This window comes from Heterocephalus glaber, unplaced genomic scaffold (assembly GCF_053883595.1).
Source record: "Heterocephalus glaber isolate CG9 unplaced genomic scaffold, H.glaber_assembly_v1.0 deba00001442, whole genome shotgun sequence".
NCBI classification, from domain to species: domain Eukaryota; kingdom Metazoa; phylum Chordata; class Mammalia; order Rodentia; family Bathyergidae; genus Heterocephalus; species Heterocephalus glaber.
This window is the reverse complement of record NW_028258296.1, coordinates 30,147,862-30,171,386: the sequence shown is the minus strand read 5'-3', so window position 1 is coordinate 30,171,386 and position 23,525 is coordinate 30,147,862. Positions and strand designations below refer to the sequence as shown.

At 39.8% G+C, this 23,525-nt stretch overlaps 1 protein-coding gene across 5 annotated transcripts in view; it reads right to left on the bottom strand.

The window, feature by feature from the left end:
* The window catches only part of Tlcd4 (TLC domain containing 4), a 106,127-nt gene that overhangs the window by 72,987 nt on the left and 9,615 nt on the right, over nucleotides 1-23,525 (bottom strand). For 2 of the 5 annotated variants that reach the window (XM_021255338.2, XM_021255337.2), the window contains exon 1: nucleotides 7,197-7,332. The exons of 1 other annotated variant lie outside the window; for it this stretch is intronic. The gene's annotated coding sequence lies outside the window, so the exon portion shown is untranslated. Of the gene's footprint in view, nucleotides 1-5,449; nucleotides 6,944-7,196; nucleotides 7,333-7,789; nucleotides 7,925-23,525 lie in introns of those variants that run through there. 2 more of the 5 variants (XM_004841221.4, XM_013070872.3) reach the window with 2 other exon arrangements.

Below are 23,525 nucleotides of genomic sequence, written 5' to 3'. Positions count from 1 at the left end.
ATGACCTCTTCCTTTCAGACTCCCATTACCTAATAATGGTTCCACCTATACCATTTCCCAATAAACATGGCATTTATTCACCTGATTCAGTATCTGGTTTGATACTGGTAGGCAGTCAAATAATCTAAACATGGTGACAGTTTCCTTCGAAATACTTTGCAAACTAGGTGGCCTCAAATTTCAAACTTTCTGCAACCTCTTGTTTAAACTCAAGTATGTTAAGTCACATAAAAGGACCTAAATTTGGCCCAAACACTTGGTAATAAAGAACTATTCTGGGGCACTATTCCTAAGACAAGAATTTGATGAACTTTCCCTAGTCTTACAAATTAGGCTCCTAATGCCTCAACTTGCAGACCTCCAAGCCCTGTTGATACTTTCACACTCAAGAACCTACTAACAATTTTAAGCTTGAAGATGTACTCAAAATTTCTTCAAATGTTAACTCTGATCCCTTCTACCATGTGGTGGTTTTTTTTTTGTTGTTTTATTTTTTGGTACTGGGGATCAAACTCGGGTCCTTGTGCTTGAATGGCAGGCTGCAGAACCACTGAGCTAAATCCCCGGCAACCATGTGGTGTTAACCAAAGTTAAGAAGTACCAAAAAAATAAATAAATAAAAATAGAAAAAAAACAAAGTTAAGAAGTACCAATCTTCTCGCATAGATCAAGTATGGAGTTTTGTTGTTGTTTTAGAAAATGTTTGCTTAATCATTGTAATAATTCTAAAAAGTGAGGACCATCTAGAATATTCTCATTTCTGGCTTAAATTACAAGCCAAGTGTTCATGGGCAAATGGGTTTTAATCACAGAATTGTCACTCAAACAGTATTATCATGTATTACCTTGTAGAAAAAATTGTCCAGGAACACTATCACATTGCTGTTTACACTGATCATGTGTCCCTTTAAGTCCTCCTACAGCTATTTCTGTACTAAACCCACGAACTTACACCTCACTCTACTGACCTTTCACTGAGCAGTTTCAGGGCATGAAACCCGTGGCTAGCACTGAGGAACATGACATGAAATGGCACCACAAAGCCAAGTCACCAGCTTTTACTATACAATAATGAGAATGCTGTTGAGAATGCTGGCCATTGTAAATGCAGTGTTTACTTGAAAAGCCAAACAGTAAATTTTTCTCGCCTCCTACAATCAGGAAGAGATGAGCTTCTCCAATTTGGTTTCCTCTCTGGATATTGTGAAGCTGGTTATGGATTGTTTGCCTCTTCTTTTTGGTTGCTGCAGAACTTCTAGCAAGAAGAGAACAGGATCTCAAAATACACAAACTAGCCTCACTCATTTCCCGTTTTTATTAAGTATACTTTATCTTGTCATAGTGTATGCATCTTTCTAAGCCACCCCAAATACCTTTTGGAAAAGGGCTAGGGTATAAATAAAACTAAAGATATTATAGTCCAGATGCATCCTTTTACCTTTACTAGATGGGATGGTCTTATAATCAAGGGCTGTATGTTGTCCCACTGTGAAATTCCCATAGCATCTACTGCTACGTTTTACTGCTGAATATCTGAGGAATTAAACAGCAAAATATGTAAAATTTCATGGCATTATATTCCCTGAATTATAAAATAGGCAGTATAGTACTGAATGGATCTGTTACCCTCAACACAATTCATAAGAGTGTGAATTGAAGTATATACAAGGGTGTTTGCTGAAGGATCATTAGCAGCAGCAACTTTGAAGGCCATCTATTGGGAAATGGTTAAACATAAGGATACATGTGCACTATCACACATTATGTGGACATCTAAATGAAAAAGGTGATGGGGTAGGCTGCAAAATGATCAATTTCTCATAAACAAATAGTACCTGGGCATATTGTGGTAGAAAAAAGGTCTGCAGGGGTATACCTCAAAATTGGTAACTGGTGGTGTTTAAGAGTGAAACCAGGGAAGGTAGAAGGTGGGGAAGAGGTGAAAATGAACTTTCATTTTATTCTGATGGCTACAAGTTGTATATAGTTTTTTGTTGTTTTTGTTGGTTTTTTTTTTACTAATGAGCTAGTTTTTCTTTTGTAATAAACACACACACACTAGACAAAATATTGATGATCTTGAGCTGTAAAACATTCTCAAATCTTCAAAATGCACAGTGTCTTAAGGATTTGGTCAGAGATATGAAGCCAGACGATGCCAAGCCAGCTTGATGTCTTTGGTGTGGCTGGCCAGGCTTTCCATCTTAGCCTCCCGTCCTCTAGTCTTTATCTTGCTCCCTTTTTTTCCCCCACAAAACACATAAGAAATCTGTTTCATGGCATAGGTTATTTTTAAATATATGAAAAGGCAAGGAGTCTTTCTCAATCAGAACTAAGCTATCATCTTGTAAGGCCTTAAAGAGCAGGTAATATTATAATGTATTTAATGACATTCATAATTGTCCCAATATTTGTACATGTCTTAGAGCAAATATGTTACTCAAGCAAGACTACTTTTAAGAATCACGTCCCTAAAACTTAGCATTCTGACAAGGTGGTTTTCCACTTTGTTCAAATTTTTCCATCAAATAGAAACTCCTTCGGCCTCCCTTCCCACTAAATATATATCCAGTAGGAAGAAATTTTCCATGCCTTCAAAATATACTTCTGTGTATGTTTAATAACAGGGAATGAACCCAAAGCCTTGCACATGCTAAGCAAGCACTCTACCACTGAGCTGAACCCCTGGCCCCCCAAATAACGAGGGGCTTTTTAATGAGTTTTAAGCCTATCTGGAGAAAACAAATTAAAATTACCTTGACCAAGATAGTTTCTCCATGTCCCTAAAACTTTAAAGTTAAATTAGAACCGATATATAAACTCATCCATGTGCAGTTATTTCTAGGTTGAGGATCCAAAACTGGGTTCCACGGGAGTAGTCAGGATACCATAAGTCAGGAGGGTCAGAGATGACATTGGAGAAACCAGAGTTGAAGGCACTAGATAAATATATGACAGACAGCATTTAGGAAGCATGAAGGGAAAAGGGCAGAAGAAGGAAGGAGCAAGCATTTATAAGGAAGGGTAAGGTCAAACATTAAGAAAATATGAAGTAAGGTAAGAAAAGCAATCACCACAGCAAGATGGGTCAAAGGGAAGAACCAACCAGGTCGCAGTGTCAATGATAAAAGCAAGCAGTAATCAAGCAAACATGCTGGAGTGAACTCTGATACCTGTGTACTTTTACCACAGGGTTTGTTTTACTTACTGGTTGGAGTGTTAGGTGTTGAAGTCAGATGTTAATTGTTACAAAAAAAAAAATCAAAAGCCTGCAGATAGGCTATGCCCTTGATTCACTCTAGGGCAGACACTGGAATTAGCTCCCAGATGCTGGATGAGGTAGAAGCCTGAGTTTGATTGTAGATCATGAAACAGACTTCGTAGCCTAACCCTTTTATAAAATGGAATGAGAATACTTTTCCAATTCTCAGTTGAGGCAAGCGGCCAACTTCCTAACGAGTTTGATCAGCAAGTGGGGTTTAGAAACACATTCCATCCACTGCTTCTGCTCAAACTTCTAAAAGCTGGAAGGGGAGGTGTGAGCCTCCTACTCACCACTGTGCCTTATAAGCCCTGTGCTCCCTATCTAACACACAAAAGTGGACATGACCTAAATCTATTGGCCAATTTGTCCTGGATCCATTTGTCTTCTCTCTTAACCTACAGGGGAAAAAATTATTGCTCTTAAGAAATCTGCTTTCAGATCCAAGTTCACTCCTTTCACACTTCCTTTTCTTCCCTCAAAACCAACTGTCTTGCTTTGAAGTGGACAGAACCAGTGGGAAGTCCCCTTTTGTACATCAGCCCCATCCAGCTGCCTTTCATCTCTGTGACTCTTATTCCCTTCAGGCACCAATGAGTTTCCACACACCACTCTGTCCCTACCAAGTCAGGGATCTAGACAGCCCTCAATCAAGTGTATACCACCACCACCACCCCAGCAGCTCCAAGCCCCTGTCCAGCCTGCTCCACTGCAGGGGAGTGATTTTCTACCCAATGAACAAAAGATTTCCAAATAGTAGACTCTGATCTATTCACAGGTTAAGATGTTTTAAGAACACAGAACAGAAAGAGTAACAGAGTAGAAACAGAAACTTGTTTTGAAAACACATATACTTACTTATGTCCTAGGTCTCAAAATAAAATGCATTTTGTGCTGTTGTCATCTAAAAATGTTTGAAACACTGCTTTCGCCAGCCTTGGTGACCCAGTCAACACCCCCACCCCACACCCCCACCCCCATGACACTGGCCCCATTGTTCAGCAGCTCTTTTCCTCCATGCTGGCTCAAGCTCTGAGCTGACTTCCAGCTATCTTCTTCACTGGCTATTTTCAAAAACCTTGGCGTTTACTGTACACTGATTCACGAGCTCCTTCTCATGTATCCATAAGACTGTATTCTCCTTCAACAGACCAATGTTCTGTGCAAAGAAATACTTTTTGCTATTTCTGCCTTATCCTGCTTTCTCAGGTCTGGGATCTGCTTACAGCACATCCAACTGTCTCACCAGGATTAACAGTCCTCAGGGCAGTAGGACTCCATTTCTTTATGTGCTACCTCTCCTCCCCAACAAGAAAAAAAAATACAGTACTGCCAAGGTCACTAAGTGAAATACCTTAGGCATCCTTACAAAATTAGCCTCAGTTTCCTGATGTGGCACATTCTTTGGTGTAATAATACATCCCAGTGGCTGATAACCAACACAGGTGAATACAGTCATCCCTCCTGTTCAGAGAAGCCTGTTTTCCATCCTGAGAACAGATGGCCATTCCACCTCCACATTGCTTTCTTCTCACGGGGCAAATTGAAGGAGGGACAGCACAATGAGGTGACTGTGGGATCCTTGGTGGGATCCTTTCTTCTCTTCTCAAGAACAAAGGCACAAGCTGTCCAGCATAACTCCACTCCCAAGCCTGCGCTCTGTTGTCCAAGCGCCCATAATTCTCACCCGAACAATTAATTCATTATCTTCCTCAAAAGAAAAATTACAGTTTTCTGTAACTCAGTGTAGACTGCTCGGTTTACTCTTTTCAGGCAAACTAAGTATCCCACTTTTTAACCTTCCAAGAGATACTGAAGCCTAAATGAATCCTTCTTTAATCAGTAATCAGGACACTAATTCAGAAAGGATAAAGAGAGACATTGAGGTCTAGAGGGTTTCTTACAAATTAAACTGCTCCGTTTCCTCTAATACCTGTAAGGCCATCTTTGAGAGAAGATCGCAGACACCAGGCCTCCCCTAGAGCACCAGGAAGGAGAGTGAACAGGTCCCACAGCTGGAAGGTGGCTGCCCTCCCGCTGGGGACAACAAACACTCTCAGAGGGAAAGGGACAGGAGGACCCATCGAACCTCAGTTATACTCCACATTCTGCCTTAAAACTATACCCTTCGGTTGTTGCAAGCCAGCCCTCTTCCCATTTCCCAGTCAGGAATCCAGGGCTCCTTACCCCCACATGGTTATCTGGTTGTAGGGAGAGCTGTCCATCCCCTCTCAGGCACAGCAGGTACTTGCTCCTTCCCTCTCCTTGTCAGTGATGCTCCTGATTAGTATGTCACTGAGGCAGGCTTCTGAGCGCTCCCTGCTCCAAGGCTTCCTTGGTAACCACGGAATCTCTCCAATGGAGAGTTCCCAAAATGAAGGAAAAGACAAGCCAACTCTTGCACCTTACTTTGGGGTCTATTCAAAGACCACAACAAAGACCCAGCTTCTCTGGAGTTTGCAATACATAGTCTAAGCCTCTTGACTCCTCCAATTCCCATTTACCTCCATGTAAATACAACGTTTTAACAGCAAAGGGCCATCATTCCTTCCACAATAAAGAAGCCTTACAGTGAAAAGAACAGAACAGAAAGTGAATAATGAAATAATGACTAAGCAGCTGGGTCCAAGGCATCGAGCCTAGATAGATAAAAACTCATGCAAGATGACACAGTAAAGATTCAAACTCTGGAAGGAGGCAATGTAGCAAAAGGAGTAGCAGGGGTAGAGAAAAAATAAGCATCTTCAAAATAAAATTATTCTCTGGATCATCATATGGCATAGGAAATGAAGTAGGGGGACAATGAAAAGCCAGGGTTCGTCAAGCCATTCTTTCAAATCTTCTAACATGGTGAGGGTACACATTTCTAATTTAATTTCAGCCATACAAGTTAAGGAGGGGAAAGGGAGGTAAACTGTCTACCTCATATGTAGAATACTTAAAAGGGAGCTGGGATTCTCGAACTTAGGAACTTAGTGGGTACACAAAGGTGAGGTTGTATTCCACTATACATTGCGTGGTCACACAGCAGTATTTCATCTGAAAAGTCTAATTTTCTCAATTCATGACTTTGTAAAGGTTTCGCTAAAATGACAGCTTTTTGTTTAGTGCATACATCAGTTCACACCATCTACACAAACTCTTCCACTTGCTCTCAAAGTGGTATCTGAATTAATTTAAACATCATCAGAGATCACTCTCTAAGGTCAGTTTTACAGTTTCATATAAAAACATGCATACTAATCCGCAAACGTGTGCAATTAAGAAAACTCAGACAACTGAAGGTGCTTTCACCGAGGTTCTCCTGCCTCTGTGACCGTCTCGGGACGGTCGGGAAAATGCTGGCATCGAAAACCCCATTGCCTGGCTGGGTAAAGCGAGGCACTCTGTTTAACAAATTTGGCAGGGATTAGAATGGTATTTCTTCCTGACTCTGAGCTCGGTCCCTTTCCCACCAGACTCTTCAGCACTCGGTGGCTAAAAATGGGACCCACTTGAGAGCTGTAAGGGTAAATAAAAGCTACAGTACTTGTTTTAGAAGGAGGCTGGGAGGGGGCCACTTGATATTCCTGAGCGTACGTGGGTCTCTAACAACAACGCGCTCCCTGGATGCACAGAGGCTGCACCCAACCCTCGACCTGAGACCCCAGCAGCAGCGCCAGGAAAGCCGGGAGCCCGAGCGGCGCGGCCGGAGACGCGCGTGGAACGCGGGGCGGCGTGGGCCCGGGACGCCGCTGCTCTCGGCCCGGCGCGGGAGGATGCTGTGCCGCGCACCTGCGGGAGCGGCCGGCCCCCAACTCGGGCTCCCCAACCCCGGCCCCGGGGCGCCGCGCCCTCGGCCGCGCTAGTCCGGTGCGAAACGCGTTGGCCGCGCCCGCGGGCGGTGCGGGGCTCGCCTCGCCGCCCTCCTCCCCGGCCCCTTCCAGACCGTCACCTGGGCCGGGTCCCGGGGCGACTCGCGTGCGGGCGGCGGCGGCGCCGGGCCGGGAGAGGCGGCGGTGGCTACGGGCGCCTGGTCATCCGACCTGGTTCGAGGGCGGGCGCCAGCCAGAGCCGCGGCGCGAGATGCTCGCGGGAGCCGGGACGTCGCGGGCTCCGGGCCGCTTGAAGGAGCAGTCGCCGAGGCTTCGCCGCCGCCGCCGCCGCCGCCGCCGCGCCCGCCCGGACTGCGGGCTCCGGTTACCGCAGCGCGGCTCCTTAAAGGGGCCGCGGCCGCTCGAGCTCCGGCTCGCGTTCGCGGCTCCGACCCTGGCCAAAGTGGGCGGGGCCCACCTCCGGGCGCCGAATTTAGGTCCGGGGCAGGGCTCGAAACCCCGGCACCCGAAGTGGGCTGCGATAGGATCCTGGAAGATCACACGTCGCCGGGGGCACAGCACGTGGCTCCTGATCTTTCCAAAGCAAGACACACAACTCGGGAGTGGGGAGAAGTGTGAGTCCGCCTCCGCAGCGGTCAGTGCCAGGGCGAGCCACGTGGCCAAAAATCTGTTTGGATTAGGACTTGAAGTTCTGCCTTACGAGCATAAATACCTGTGGTCATGAATAGAGTGGATTGATCATCAGAAAGCAAATGAAATGGCAACGGCTGATTTTTCCTGCCACGTCTCCAGGACCCAAGTTGAGTCTAGCCTTGTTCTCCTTAGGGCTTGCAAGTGCTTCCCAAACTGGGTAGGAGGTGTGTCCGGTTCAAGCAGCCTCCTCCGGAACCGCTGAAAAACACCCTAAAGGATGCCCTCCGGAACCCCTCTGCTTTCGGGTGTGGAAGTAGAATTTGAATTTTTGATGCTGGCTGAGAATATCAAGTTGCCCCGTGCATAAATTTTGCCATTAAGTAGATCTTCTGAGGTGTATATAGCCTCAAAACTTCCAAGTGTTCTGGATCAACCAGACAGAACTGGTTGGAATAAAACAAAATGATGAAATATATTTAGGCTGTAATTTTATAATTTGTAATTGTAAGGATCTTTTTGAAAAGAGGTACGTTCTAAAAAGAATTTCTAGGGCCGGGGATTTAGGTCAGTGGTTTCACCACCCGCTGCACAAGTGCAAGGACCCGAGTTTGATCCCCGGTATCAAAAAAAAAAAAAAATTAAAAAATTGAAAACGTAGGAAAGTTATTTATAAGAAATAGCTATCAAGAGAGCTAACATATGTGACCAGTATTTACATGCATGCACACACACACACACACACACATTTATCTGCTGCAGATCTAGGCCAGAAAACGTGCACACACACAACATCACACACCCTATCCATGTTTATTTTCAATGGGAAAGCACTAGAATTGAGATCAGAACCTGAATTTTGTCCACCCATTTATTAGAGATATATGACTTTAGTTACTTGAACTTCACTGAGGTTTAATTTGTTCATCTATAAAATAGGAATAATAATTCAGCTACTCCAAGACTTGGCCAAAAAAAAAAAAAGCCTTCAGACTCTAAAAAGACAAAACTTAGACCACCCTCAGGCACAGGGCCTGTCCTGCAGTGAAGCAGGGAGGAAGATCAGGGAGGCCCCCAGTGCAGGCGCGCCCTTTTCTCCCCAAGACTCTCCTAACATACAGGATGGGTGCTCTTGTTTGTTTGTTTTTTTTAAATTCTTTTATTGGTACATTTTGGGTATACAATACGTTTACATTTATCACTGGGTGCTTGTACCTCTACATGATGTATCTTGGTTCTTATTTTTTCCCCATTCCCTGGCCTCCCTCCACCCCCTCCACCCTTCCCTATTTACATAGACTTTGTTTCCATTTTTTTCTTTTCTCATAATTTTTCCTTTCCCCTCTTTCCTTTCCCCTTCCCCTCCCACTTCCCCTTCCCCTTTGCACCTTTTCTTCCTATTTCACATTTTCAATTATTCATTTTAATCCTTATTTACACTTTCAGTTTCTCACAGTAGAGAAACTATTCGGTATTTACACATGTGTGTCCTATATATTTCACTTAAGAGTATGGCCTCAATGTGCATCCATTTAGCTATACATGTCTCTAGTTTCTCGTTCTTTATGGCTGAGTAGTACTCCATTCTATAAAAAAACCACATCTTCTTTATCCAGTTCAGGACGGGTGCTCTTTGACCACAACTTTCATCATACTTGCTTCACAATGTGAATAGTCCTGAGCACTTTGGTATATGTCTGTAGCTGCCTTATGCACTCACATGGTTATTTCATAAGTCTCCATGGGGAATGTAATCATTATGTAATGCAAACATGTACTAATAAATAATTAAAACTGAAAAAAAGTCTTCATGGGCAGAAGATGGTTATATGCGGACATTTGTGGAGTCAGCCCAGAAAGGACAGATGTCAGTGTCATCTGCCCTTTGAGGGGCGGCGTGGAGAGGTTGGTGCCACGGGTGGTAAAAAGAATTTATCAACAGTCAAGGAATATAGAAAAATCAAGGGTTTGTTGATACATTGCAAGGGAGCAGTGGATGAATTCCAAGAGAGTATTCCAAGAGCCAGAAAAAAAGCAGGGACCTTTATATTTTATTTTAAAATGAGAAAAGGAGTATAGGAACATTATTGCAGGAATGTTTCTACCAGGTCCTGATGATTTTATTGTTCACTTGTCTCAATTTTGAGGCTAGCCAAATATTATTTGAAGACTGAGTGATCCCTTCTTTTGATAGGGCTTACAGTTCTCGGCATTGTTTTTTTAAAAAAGTCCTTCTGAGTAGGGTTAGCAGATGTGTACAGGCTAATTGGGGTTAGTGATCAAGGGTTTCAGAAAAGTACATATTTATGCCAAAGGGTGCCTTTAGTATTCTATAAGGACAGGGGAGGAAAGGGTATTCTCTAAGACATGGCAAGGGATTAGAACACCTAGTAGTTCTTGTAGCCTGCAAGGTTGAAAGTCAGTTTTACTAGACTCATTGCTCAGCTGCAACTTGGCCTTAAAGAAACAACGGTAAGGGGCCAGGGATTTAGCTCAGTGGTTTCGCCGCCTGCTGCGCAAGAGCAAGGACCCAAGTTCGATCCCTGATACCAAAAAACCCCCCAAAACACGGTAAAACAGCTATGATTCCCCACATCATCTCAGGACCCTGAACAGGACTACAGACACTCGCCAATGCTCAACAGTGACTCTAAGTTGCTCTGCTCTTTCCTGATAAGTGCACCATCATTATCTTTGATATGCATAGTTCTCTAACATCAGCAACAATTCAGGCCAACTAAACTCAGAAATACACTATATTCTATGTTCCATTATATGCCTTCATATTAGGCCTCTGAATGCATGAACAAACAGCAAATTGTTTTGAGATTATACAAAACATATAAGTGAATATAACAAAATCAAAGCCTGAGATATGAAAGGAATTCAATAAATATTCGTTGAATGTTAAAATTTTTAAACTACTCAAAGCTCAGCAACTTTGGAAGGCAGACTATATCAACTATGTATGTTCCCTGAAATTTTAGATGTAATTTAATTTCTTTAGAAATAACCATTTCATAAATAGGACACACATGTGTAAATACCGAATAGTTTCTCTGGTGTGAGAAACTGAAAGTGTAAATAAGGACTAAATGTATAATAGGTAATGTGAAATAGGAAGAAAAGGGGCAAAGGGGAAGGAAGTGGGAGGGCTAGGGGAAAGGATAGAAGGGAATGGGATTAATATGAGAAAATGGAAAAACAGGAACAAAATCTTTGTAAATAAGGAAGACTGGAGGGGTTGAAGGGAGGGCTGGGCAAGGGTGAAAAATAAGAACCAAGTGGGACTATGTAAAGGTGCAAATTTCCAATGATGAATGTTATTATATTGTATACCTAAAATGTACCAATTATTAGAATGAATAATCGATAATGTAAAATAGGAAGAAAAGGTCCAAAGGGGTAGGGGTAGTGGGAGGGGCAGGGGAAAGGAAAGAAGGGAAAGGAAAAATGCTGAGAAATGGCAAAAATGGAAATAAAGTCTTTGTAAATAAGGAAGGGTGGAGGGTGTGAAGGGAGGGCTAGGAATGGGGAAAAAATAAGAACCAAGATGCATTATGTAAAGGTACAATTCCCAATGAGAAATGTAATTGTGTTGTATACCTACAATGTACCAATAAAAGAATTTAATTTAAAAAAAAGAAATAACCATTTCATTATTCACATTTAAATCTTAACTTTTTTCCCTCAGTACTGGAGATTGAACCCTTTCCTATATACTGACCTAGCACCTGATTTAATTTTTTTTTTTAATTTTTAAATAGAGCTAGGCTATACCCCTAGCCCTGTTTTAAATTTTTTTAAATTTTGAGATAGGGTCTCTTTAAGTCACCCAGGCTGGGCTCAAATTTGTAACCCTCCTGCCTCAGTCTCCCAGAGGCCCAGGATTTCAGGTACACGCCACCAGCTCAACTAAATCTTTATTCTCAACGGTATTTTACCAATATTCCCTTTCCAAGGATACTTCCTCAAAATTCTGTGTTTGCTGCCCCTCTTTCTCTCCAACCTTCATTATTTTTACCCTCAAATCCCCACAATCTTCCTACGTGTTCTTTGTTTCCTAATGGAAGCCTTAGACCAGTGTGTCTTGATTTTCAGGTTTAGACATTATTTTCTGACATCTCATCATGGTATTTAAGGATCTAGCTCTTTTACACATCATCATCACCACCACTTTGCCTCCATCCTTGACACAGCACAGTCAATAAACAATAATTTGGGTTTATAGCATCCTAACAGTGTAAATATATATAATACATAGCTGAGTCAATGCTGTGATAATACTTTGCTTCAAAATTTCCTGTTCTTCTTGGAGTTAATAATAGTTTTGCTTTTCCTCTTTTTAAATAAATAAATATATATCCTAAATTTTATTCAAATTGTTCAACGTATTAATCAAATGCCCATCAGTATCTCTTTTTTTTGCCCATTAGTATTTTTCAATGCCCAAATACTTCAGTTTATTCAACCTTTAGTTTACTCTTATTTTGAAGAAGCAGACTCCAGTAGCTCACTCAGAGGGGGTACTTAGGAAACAAATATTTAGAGTATTTCCATGTCTGAACATGTCTTTATTCTGTTCTTATTCCTGATTGATAATTTAGGTTGAAATTCATTTTCTCACAACACTGAAAATGCATTGCTCCATTGTTGTCTTCTACTCTAGTGTTATTATTGAACTGCCTTTCTAGTTCCTACTCCTCTGTAGCTGATCTGTTCTTTTTTCTAGAATCTTGCCATCATCCCTAGTAGTCTGAAATCTCACAATGATGTACCTCACAATGAGTCTTTTTTCATAGATTGTATTGAATTTTAGAGGACTTTTCAATCTTACCTGCAACGTTTTTATTTCTTTGCTAATGTCCTCCTTTTCATTTGGTATATTCTCTCTTTATGATTTCTTGTTAATAGGGTATTATAACATCCTATTATTCTCTAAAGTTATTATCTCTTTATCATATTGACCATCTGCATCTTTCTATCGTTGCAAGAGAGCTTCTCAATATGGAGAGTAAGAGAGGTTCGCTTCTCTGCCCCAGAGGACGTGTAACAATATATGGAGCTACTTTCAGTTGTCATAACAGGGAAGAGGGGGTGGTAAATCAAGGCCAAGGTTGTTGCTAATCATTTTACAATGCACAGAACAGCCTTCCACTGCCAAGAATTCCTACCCCAAATGTCAGTTGTGCCAAGATTGAGAAATCTAGAAGAATTCCTTAACTTTATATTCTAAGCTTTCTACTACACTTTCTATTTCAAACACAGTTTTAATTTACAATGATTCTGTCCCATTTTTATTAGTCCTTTTGCTATTTAAAAAAAAAAATCTTTCAAAGGATAAACTCCCATCTCCAGAAAAGAAACAGCTGACCTTACAGAAGGATCACATGGATGGTGGCACCATTAGTACATGAGCAAAGACTGTAAGAGGTGGAGAAAGGATCCTGGGGTTCAAAGACTTGAACTGGAGGGCAATTCTCCTTCACCTTGATGTCCCATCACCGCTTGCACCGTACACTGCACCTCCAGGTGCCTACAGACACTGAGGTTAGCCCCCTCTCGCTTTGCCAACTCTGACTTCCAAAATTTATTGAAATCCATTATTTGCCTCTCTACACTTAAAAAGAGGGAAAAATAAAAAAATTCCTTTAAATGAAGCAAATTTTTCCAATGAATTTGTTTCCTAAATCTCTCAAACTTCGAAATGGAGTCAATTGTTCCTTTTCCTTGTAGCATAATCTTTTAAACTCTTTTGTACACTATCATTTTAGTGCTTTTTTTGGCAAAGAATAAGTGATAAATACTTGTGGGCATTCAGTGACATTTAAAAAGGAGTCTTATTTTTGTATTACAAATTTGAAAAATTAAGCCCAGTGTATTGGCACATGCTTATAATCCCACCCCTCTGGGAGGCTCGGGCAGGAAGATCCCAACTTTGGGCCCAGACTGGACTATTTATCAACTTAGCAAGTTCCTATCTCAAAATAAAAAGCATAAATGGGCTGAAGATGTTGATCAGTATGAAAGCCCTGGGTTCAATCCCCAGTACCACCAAAGGAAAAAAGAAATCAGTGAGAACCTGGGGGTGTAGCCCAGTAATAAAGCATAAGTTTAGCATCCACAAGGCTCTGGTTCAATCTCAGCATCAAAAAAACAGATCAGTGATGAGGGCATAGCCTTCTAAATATTAAAAAAAAAAAACCTCAGTAATTAAACACTATGATTTTCATAGAAACAGAATAATGGAACTGAATAGAAAGTCTAGAAAACAAACTCAAATAAATAGCATTTAAGTCAGTAAGATAGATTTAAAAAAAATAAACAGACATCTGGAAGAATAAAGTTAAATAATTATATCTCACAGTGTACACTAAGATATGCTGATTAATCTTGATTGTCAACTTGATTGAATTAAGAGACTCCCAGAAAGGTGAATAGATTGTGTGGACATTAACCTCATCAACGTGTTAACTCATTGGTGAGTTCATAGCCGAATGGGCCATTAGGAGGTGGAGCCCAGCTGGAGGAAGTTAGGTCATGGAGTCTTGACCCTGAGGACTATATTTGGTCCCTGTTCCCTTCCTCTCGTGCTCTTACCCTGCTCTCTGCTTCCTGGATGCCATGCATTGAGCAGCTTGCACCCATCATGCCCTTCTGATGTGATGTTTCTGCCTGGGAACCAGCTGAACAGGGTCTGAAACCTCTAAAACTGTGAGCCAAAATGAATCCTTCCCCCTTTAAGTTGTGTATGTCAAGTATCTTGTCCCAGCAACCAAGAGCTGACTAATACCAATAAATTCCAAGTGGATCAAAGATTTAAATGTAAAATGTGAACACACAAATGTACCCCAAGGGTGAATTCTCTTCTTACCTTAGAATGAGAAAGCGTTCCTAATTTTGCTTCACAAACTAGAATCCATAAATCTTAATAAATGTAACAAATTAAAAATCAAAAACTACTACAAGGGCAAAAGAAAAATCACAACAAGAACATATGCAAAGTTGAAACATAAATTACAAACTGGGAAAAAATATCTAATATTCAAATCACAGGAAAAAAGCTAAACTCCTTAATATATAAGAAGTTTCTAGAAGTCAAATTAAGAAGAGAAAAAACAACACTCAAGATAAAAATAGAGACGCTTTACAGACATCACAAAAAGAGAAATATAAGTTATCCTTACACATTATAAATTCACAAAAGATATGTAAGTTAAAACCAATGGTTACCCCATCCCATAAACAGATTGTTATTCTACCTCTCTGCTGCTCTGACTTTGGAACGTTCATTTCTCAATAGAATTCTTCATATGGCTCCCATATACCATCATTATTTGAAAAAGTGAGAAATGTATGAAGCTATGCTTTCTGTCAAAATGTTGGATCCAAAATATATTAGCCAGGCAAATAGACCTTTACCGGATAGTATTAGAAGTATCATTATTTATCAACATATTAAATCTGTGGTTAGTGCTTTGAAACATGAAGAACTCATATCAATATGATAAAAATCAATACGAACATGTTCCATGTCTTGTTCTTAAGAACAAATACATTTAAAAAAAATAAAGTTGGTGCTTGAATTATTCATGAGTAGCTTTCACAAACCTTATAGCTAAATACAATTTTGGAATTTAGAAATATTCCTTTGAATAAATATCCCTCTGCTCCTCCTCCATCCTCTACTAAATATATTCAATTCCAAAACAAGCAAATTTTTGTAGAAATATAAATCAACTAATTTAGTGGTCATATATAGATAAGAAACGACACTAATTTATTTTTGATACTGAAGACTGAATCCAGGGCCTTCACACTGAGCTACATCTCCAACCCTTTATTATTATTATTATTTGTTTGTTTATTTATTTATTTATTTATTTAGAGACAGAGTCTCACTAAGTCACTCAGTTGCCCTGGGTGGACTTGAACTTGTGATCCTCCTCCCTCGGCCACCAAAAGCTGTGAGATTATAGACATGTGCCACCATGCCTGTCTCTAAAAATATTTTAAAATAAAAACCAAATGATTTTCGTAACAGTACTTTTAAGATACAGATATATGATCTCCCATAGAAATTTATCTCCCAGATTTACTTCATAATGTCATTACTATTGTTCACACAATAGTATTACCTATGATCAACCCACCCCAAACATTTGAATCATAAAGTCCCCATTTTAACATTTTATATGAAGAGAAAACAGAAGCATCAAAAGTGGCAGTTATTTACACAGAAAACACATATGCTACATTAAGATTTCCCACTTAATCTTTGAGTCTATGGTCTGTGCATTCTAATAAAACTAAAATATTTTTGCCCTCCAGCAAGTCACAATTTAAAAAAATTATCCATTGCTATCCCTTTTCAAAATACTTTGCTATATGTACATTGCAATATACTAAAAAAAATTTTAAAGGAAAAAATCTAGTTTTAGTAAAAAAGAAATCATCCTATGAGGATTTGTTTTTCACATGGAAAGGTATGGTTCTAGTCTCAGGTTTTTAAATTCTCCTTGGTAAAAAAATCCAACTTTTTTTTTTATATATACTGAGGATTGGCTCCAGGGCCTTTGCACTTGGCTACATTCCCATTCCTTTTTATATTTTTTTATTTTGAAACAGGCTCTCACTAAGTTGCTCAGGCTGAACTTGAACTTGTGATCCTCCTGCCTCAGCCTTCAGGAGTACTGAAATTACAGGGTTGTGCCACCATCCTGGCTTAAAACATCATTTCTGAAAAAGTGTTACAATTAGATGTCTTCAAACTTTGTCAAAAATGTTCCATAATAAAATGTGTAGTATCTTCAAATGTTGACAAAATATTTAATAGCCAGAAAGTCAGGAGAAATGGATTGAGGAGTAAGGAAAAGTTTAACTATTAATACTCTTTATGTAGTATAACACATTAGAAACAATAGTGTCATTAAACAATAGTATCATTAATGAAAACTTCATCTTGATAATGAAATTTAACTTATCTATTAATTCTTCCTATAATCAAATAAAAGCAAAAAATTTCATAGACATAAAATAGGTGAGCCAGGTATGGTGGCACATACCTGTATCCCTAGCTATTTGGGAGAGCAATAAAAGAGGATTGGAACTTTGAGGCCAACCTGGGCAATTTAGTCCCTCTCTCAAAATAAAAAAAAATAGGGCTAGGGTACAGATCAGTGGTAGAGCATTTGCCTAACATGTGCAAGGCCCTGGGATCAATCTCCAGTCAAATTAATTAACTAATTAATTTTAAAAAGCTTTTCAGCATAGAAGTTATTTCTTGACATATAATAAGAAACTCTCTTTATTGCCCAACATTTATAGTATGAAGTTGAGATCTTCAGCTTTTGGACCTTTGGCAATAACTGGTTTTTAGTTGGAGTACTATCTGTAGTGGTTCTCCATCTGTTCACAGAACTATAAATCCCAGCTCTCCAAGTACCTGGATTCAACATTTGTCATACTGATGGCAGAAGGAGATAAACAAACAAATAGAGCTGAAGTTCAAAACTATGTGTCTTCAAAACAATTTAGATGTTGTTTCGTGATTTTGATCTTCTTTGGTTTGTTATGGCCACTACAAGAGGAAACACCAATCATTCTTTGACTGAGGTTTAAACAAAATACAAAGGGTTAACTCCCTGCCTTCCCTAGATAAATACATTACCTTAACCAAGAATTCAGTCCTTCCACCAGTGTCTATGGGAAATTATCTCCAAGAATGTTATGGTTCTCCCCAACTTCACAAAAGATTAAGGGGCTCCTGAAGAACTGACTAGACTTCTCCCCCAGCCCTATGCTCTGCTTCCTCTTCTCTATGTAGGAGTTGAATGTGTATCTTCTGCTACGTAAATTCCTTGTGGTAACACTGTGTACCTAAAGGAGATCATCCAAACAAATATAGCACACTCCTTAACGGAAGCTCTGAAAAAAAAAATCCTTTATCTTGATCCAATGCCTTTGCTCTCATTTCTCAACAGCTCTTGCTGCAACTCTGTAGCCTGTGAGCTTTTCAAGTCTCAAACTTTGGATGATTACGTGAGCCTGAAAACCTGCAGGCTTTTCTGGTTTGTTTCTTGGCTCTGTGTTTTGCAATTAACCTTTTGTTCAGTTTATTTCCACTTACTCAACCTCCTACAATTTCAGCCCTATCTTAGCTTTGGTCTAATTAAGCATCCATGCTTCCCCATTCAACTGAGGTATACCTGGTATTAACTCCACTTATTCAATAGCTGTCTAAGACTCTTTCCTGGGCCCCAGATCTACATTCCCAAGATCCCCAGTCCTTCGAATGTTGTAAAATATATAACTAATTCATCATCCCTTGTCCTCCTCCTCCCTATACTCTTCATTATCTTTTTCTCCATTTACAGACATGCCTCTTATCCCAACTCAGAAACCTCTGTTTTCCTAGACTCTTGCTCTTGCTTTGTCCTCTATTCAAGCACACACAAAATTCTGTCAGTTCTACTCACTAAATAGCTTTCATTTGTTTTTCTCCTCTATGCTTCCTCTTTACTCACCAAATTTAGGCCCATATACCATCTTTTACCTCTGATATCTCCCTCATACTAGGATAGTTTTTCTTTGTATCTTCTCCCACTGTTTAGTATCACACGTTCCACATACAACAAGTCCTCTACAAATATTCATGAATTGTGTAAGAGACTTCATATCCTTGTGATCTCACATTTTTCTTTGTCATTCATAAATTGCTTCTTTCTCCAACTTTATGCCTCTTTAGAATTTTTTTGACTTTCTTTTGGTTATCTTCTGATCCTTTCATTCTACGTCAAAAGCTTTGTGTTACCTTTATTGTCCAACAAAGAAATGCAGGCATGGAAGTCCTCCATTCAAGCTCAAACCTAATTTTCCCATCTTGTCTGACACACTCTTTACTCAGACCTCTACTCAGTCCATCCAACTACCAGCCAATTCCTAGCCGTTACAAAATATGTGTATATATATATATATATATATATATATATAAACAAATATATATATATATATATAAACAAATATATAATATATATAAACAAATATATACAATATATATAAACAAATATATATATAATATATATTCTTTCCTTTGTTCATGCTGACCCCCAAATATGGACTGTCTTTCTTGCATACATTTTCTTGTCACATCTTTCTAATTATTATTAAGGCCCAGTTTGACTACTGCATCACTTTCTTTGTGAAACTTAGATTCTTCCAGATGGAACCTCATTCTTCATTTTCTCTCCTTTGAGAATTTGAGCAAGCTTATAAATGATTATATGCAAGTATTTTATTTCTCCGACTAAGAGAGTGGTATCATAGTGTTGTTTAAAGGAGAGTGTTTCAGACTACCTGCAACAAAATAAGAGTCTTGTTAAAAACAAAGCAAAAATCTCACTAAATCAGAGTGCCTTGAGGTGGAATTTAGAACTCCACTGAACCCTTTGCTGTTGGAACCCTCTGAGGTGAAGAAATTGGCCTTGATGTCAATCAGAATGGGAGCAGTACTCCACTTATATTTTTGTTAAAAGATAATTTTCAGAAAAATCTAAAAAGCACAAGTGTGATACAGATGGGAAAAAAAAGGCCAGGTATGGTAGTACAAGCCTATAATCCTAGCACTTGGGAGGCTGAGACAGGAGGGAGGATTGCAGCAAGGCCAGACTGGGCTACAGAGGGAGTCCAAGGACAGCCTGAATTGAATTAGCAAGACCTTGTCTGAAAAACAAAAAGAAATTAACACTTAATTAGGGACCTAGGTAGGTGTTATATCCTATTTTAAAGAGAACCTAAAAAATACATTTATATATAGTTGTAAAATGGCTCAAAGACAATAAAAGGCAAGAATCAGATGTCCTCTAGGACGGTGGTGGTGAACCTATGGCACGTGTGCCCCAGTTGGCTGTTACTGAAAGCTCTAAAAGATTTGCCATCACTGCTCTAGAATCTACTGGACAGTTTTCTCTTGAAATATGAGATATTTTTTACACCTCTTACTAGCTGTGTGACTTTGAATGTGCTATTTAACTTTTCTGAGTCTCATTTACTTCATCTATAATATAGCGATAAGATTGCACAATTTTAAAAAAGCTGTCATGGGGATAATACTTACCTAATAGAGTTATTGTGAGAATTAAGTATTAATGATTGCCAGGAGTTTTGGAAAGTGGGAAGCAAAATCTTACTCCATAAACTTTTCCCAGCAGTGGTGGTACTACCCTAGTTGTTGCACTCATTATTTGTCCCTTGAGACCCATTTTGATTTATTAATGAATATCCATCCAATCAGTCAGTCTGTGCGTCAAATACCAAATTACGCTAGATTTGGGTGAATAATAAGATAATCCCTGTCCTCGAGGAGACTTAGACTATCAGAGGACGGAGAACTGAAACAAAAAATTCCATGCGATGTAACTGATGAAATCAGAGTTATGTGAGCACAATTGACAAGATGACTATCCAGGTACAGAATGTACAGAACGCTTACTGAAAGCCAGTACAAAGGTGAATTTCTGTTGATCATAAGGAGTGATCAGGAGATCACTAGGGAACCACAAGGTGCTAACAATTATTGTGGCAGATTGCTACATATGTTACTCTTCTTAATTTGCACAAGGGCCATATATGTAACAGTTTTTTCTAACTGAGTACTTACTATGGTGTCAGGCACTGTTTCAAAGCAGTATCTATGTCCTCTCCACTCTGCCCCCTCAAACCCACCTATGATGTTAGAGATTGAACCCAGGGTTTTCCCACTGGGCTACATCCCCAACCCTTTTTTAAAGCAATTTTTTAAAATTTGGAGACAAGGTTTTGCTAGATTGCTTAACTTCCCAGGCTGGGCTCTTTGGGATTACAGGTGTGCACAACCACTGTATAATATTTTATGAAGAAAGAATCAAAAACCATGGGGCTTTAGCTCAGTGGCACCATGTCTCACAGGTGCAAGGTGCTGAGTTTGATCCCAGGTACAAAATAAAGAAAGAAAGAAAGAGAGAGAGAGAGAGAGAGAGAGAGAGAGAGAGAGAGAGAGAGAGAGAGAGAGAGAGAGAGAGAGAGAGAGAAGGAAAGAAAGAAAGAAAGAAAGAAAGAAAGAAAGAAAGAAAGAAAGAAAGGAACCAAGGACACACATGTGTAAATAAATAGTTTCTCTAGTGTGAGAAATGGAAAGTGTAAATAAGGACTAAAAGGTATAACAGATAATGTGAAATAGGAAGAGAAGGGGCAAAGGAGAAGGGGAAGTAGGAGGGGTAGGGGAAAGGAGAGAAGGGAATTGAATTAATATGAGAAAATGAAAAAATGGAAACAAAGTCTTTGTAAATAGGGAGGGATGGAGGGGTTGAAGGGAGGGCAGGGGAAGGGGGAAAAAAAGGAACCAAGAGAGATTATGTAAGGTGCAAATTTCGAATGATGAAAGTCATTATATTGTATACCTAAAATGTACCAATAAAATAAAATTTAAAAAGAAAGAAAAACCAAAACCCCTGAGGCTTCAGAAACCAAGCAACTTTCCTGAGATGATCAGCCAGTGAGTGGGAAAGTCACAAGTCACCCCAGATACAGTGGACCCTCAAGTTACAACCATGCCTCACATATGAATTTGGTTTACAACCAGAATTTTAGTTTTAACTTATGACCCCAAATGTTGGTCTTTCTTGTGTAGGGTAAATTGAGAAATCCTGGGCCAATGTCTCTAAACACAATAAGATCTGCCTGGAAAAAAGTGTGACCTAAAATTATGCAGGAGAGAGATGGTTGTGTAGAGGAGCCTGAGCCTTCTGTTGACCCTGTGGTTGATGACACTGTCACTATAGCAGAGTCCATAGGCTTGCAGGTAGACAGTGGTGATGTTGAGGAACTGGTGGAGGAACACTCAGAGGAACTGTCTACAGAGGAACGTCAGCACTTTCTAGCTGAGTAAAAGAGAATGGCAGCTGAGGAGCTTTCTGAAGAGGAGGAGGAGGAGTATCAACAATCAGTGCTGCAAAGTTCTTCTTCTGAAATAAAGGAAATCCTGAAGAAATGGACAGAGCTACAAACATTTGTAAAGAAGACCCAGACAGACAGAGGAAAAACTCGATCGTTGCATTCACTTGCTTAATGACAATGTCATGTCATACTACAGAACAGTGCTAAAGGAAAGACGGAAACAGACAACCTTAGACCAGTTTTTATTCTAAAAAGGTTGAGACCTAGTGAACCAGAAGCAGGTCCTAGAGAGCTACAGGCTCTCCCCAGGAGAGAAAGGACCCCAGAGAGCCAGATTCCTGATGTTCTTCTGGAAGGGGACTCTCCTTCCAAACAATAACCACCTTCCATTTCATCCTCCCTTCCTGCAAGCCAAAGATGTCAACTTGAATGGTGAGTACGTTATGAAATTATTGTTTCTGGCAAACTAGGCACATTTTATAACTTTTTGGTGAATACACTAGAAAAATCATTAGTGTTTCTCATAAATTACGAACATTATACGGGCCTTTTTTACTATGAAAAGGTTAGTTAAGTGGTTTCTTTGGGAGTTTTATGGGTAACACATTATGGAACACATTATGGGTATTTCCATTATTTCTTATGGGAACAATAGTCTTGACTTACAACCAACTTGAGTCACAGCCAGCCCTCCTGAACGAATTGAGTTTGTAAGTCAGGAGTCCACTGTAACCTAATTCCCAACTCAGGAAACATAATCTCAGTTTTACTGATAGGAGAATCAAAACCCTGAGAATTTGATGATCTCACAGGAGAGACTGATTAGAGCCTGAGTCTGTAGTTTTAAAGCCCAGGCAGATGAGGAGGAAGAATGCTCCAGAAAGGAGGAGAATGTGTAATACCACAGAAGCATGGAAGAGCTCGGCATGTCCCCAGGAACCACAAGTACTTGGAACTCAACATGCATTCATGGAAATAGCAGCAGAAGCTGAGGACACTAAAGTAGCTTTGAAAAATAAATTATGCCACGCTGAATTATACAGGCTCTGGCACAAGAAGATGAGAAAATGATGAAGGGCTTTAAGCAAGGGAATGAGGAGATCAAAGGTTTAGAAATAGAGGGAGGGCAACCTGTCATGAGGCAGCAAGGGTTAGTGTTACTGAGACCAAGAGTTTGAAGGCAGACAAACTGCCACTTATCATAACCTTAGGAAAGAGAACCTCTTTGCACCAGAGTCCTCTCATTTGTAAAATGAATAATAATACTAGGGTCATTAGGAAGATTAAGAGAAAAAGCATAGGTCAGCACCTGATACTGTTTCAGATCTAGTACGCATATAATAAACGATGGTGGCTATATTAAGTTGTTTCTATTACTGCTGTGATACAAATATATTGAGACCTAGTTTAAGTCTTCTTGAAGGAAGAACATTTTAAATACACTTACTGACCGCTCTTTTGTTTAGGTTATAAAAACAAAACAAAACAAAACACTACTACTTGATTTGTCCACACATAGTAGATTAGTCCCAGGACTACAAAGAGAACTAGAGTTCAGGAATGGCATGAGATTAAAGGTTTAGTTTATCAAATATTTCTTGTGTCCCTACTGTGTATCTAAGACTGTATTAAGTGATATAAAGATACAATCTCAATTGGGCACAGTAATACATGCTTGCAACACCAAGTACTTGGAAGGTTGAGGCAAAAAGATCACAAGTTCAAGGACAACATGGGAAATTTAGTAAGATGTTGTCTAAAAATTTTAAAAGTTAAAAAGGAGCATGGGGCACTGTGAATGTAGCTCAGTAGCAGAGTGCCTGCCTAGCACGTGCAAGCCCTGAGTTGAATCACAAGTTACCCACCCCTCAAAGACACTATCTCCT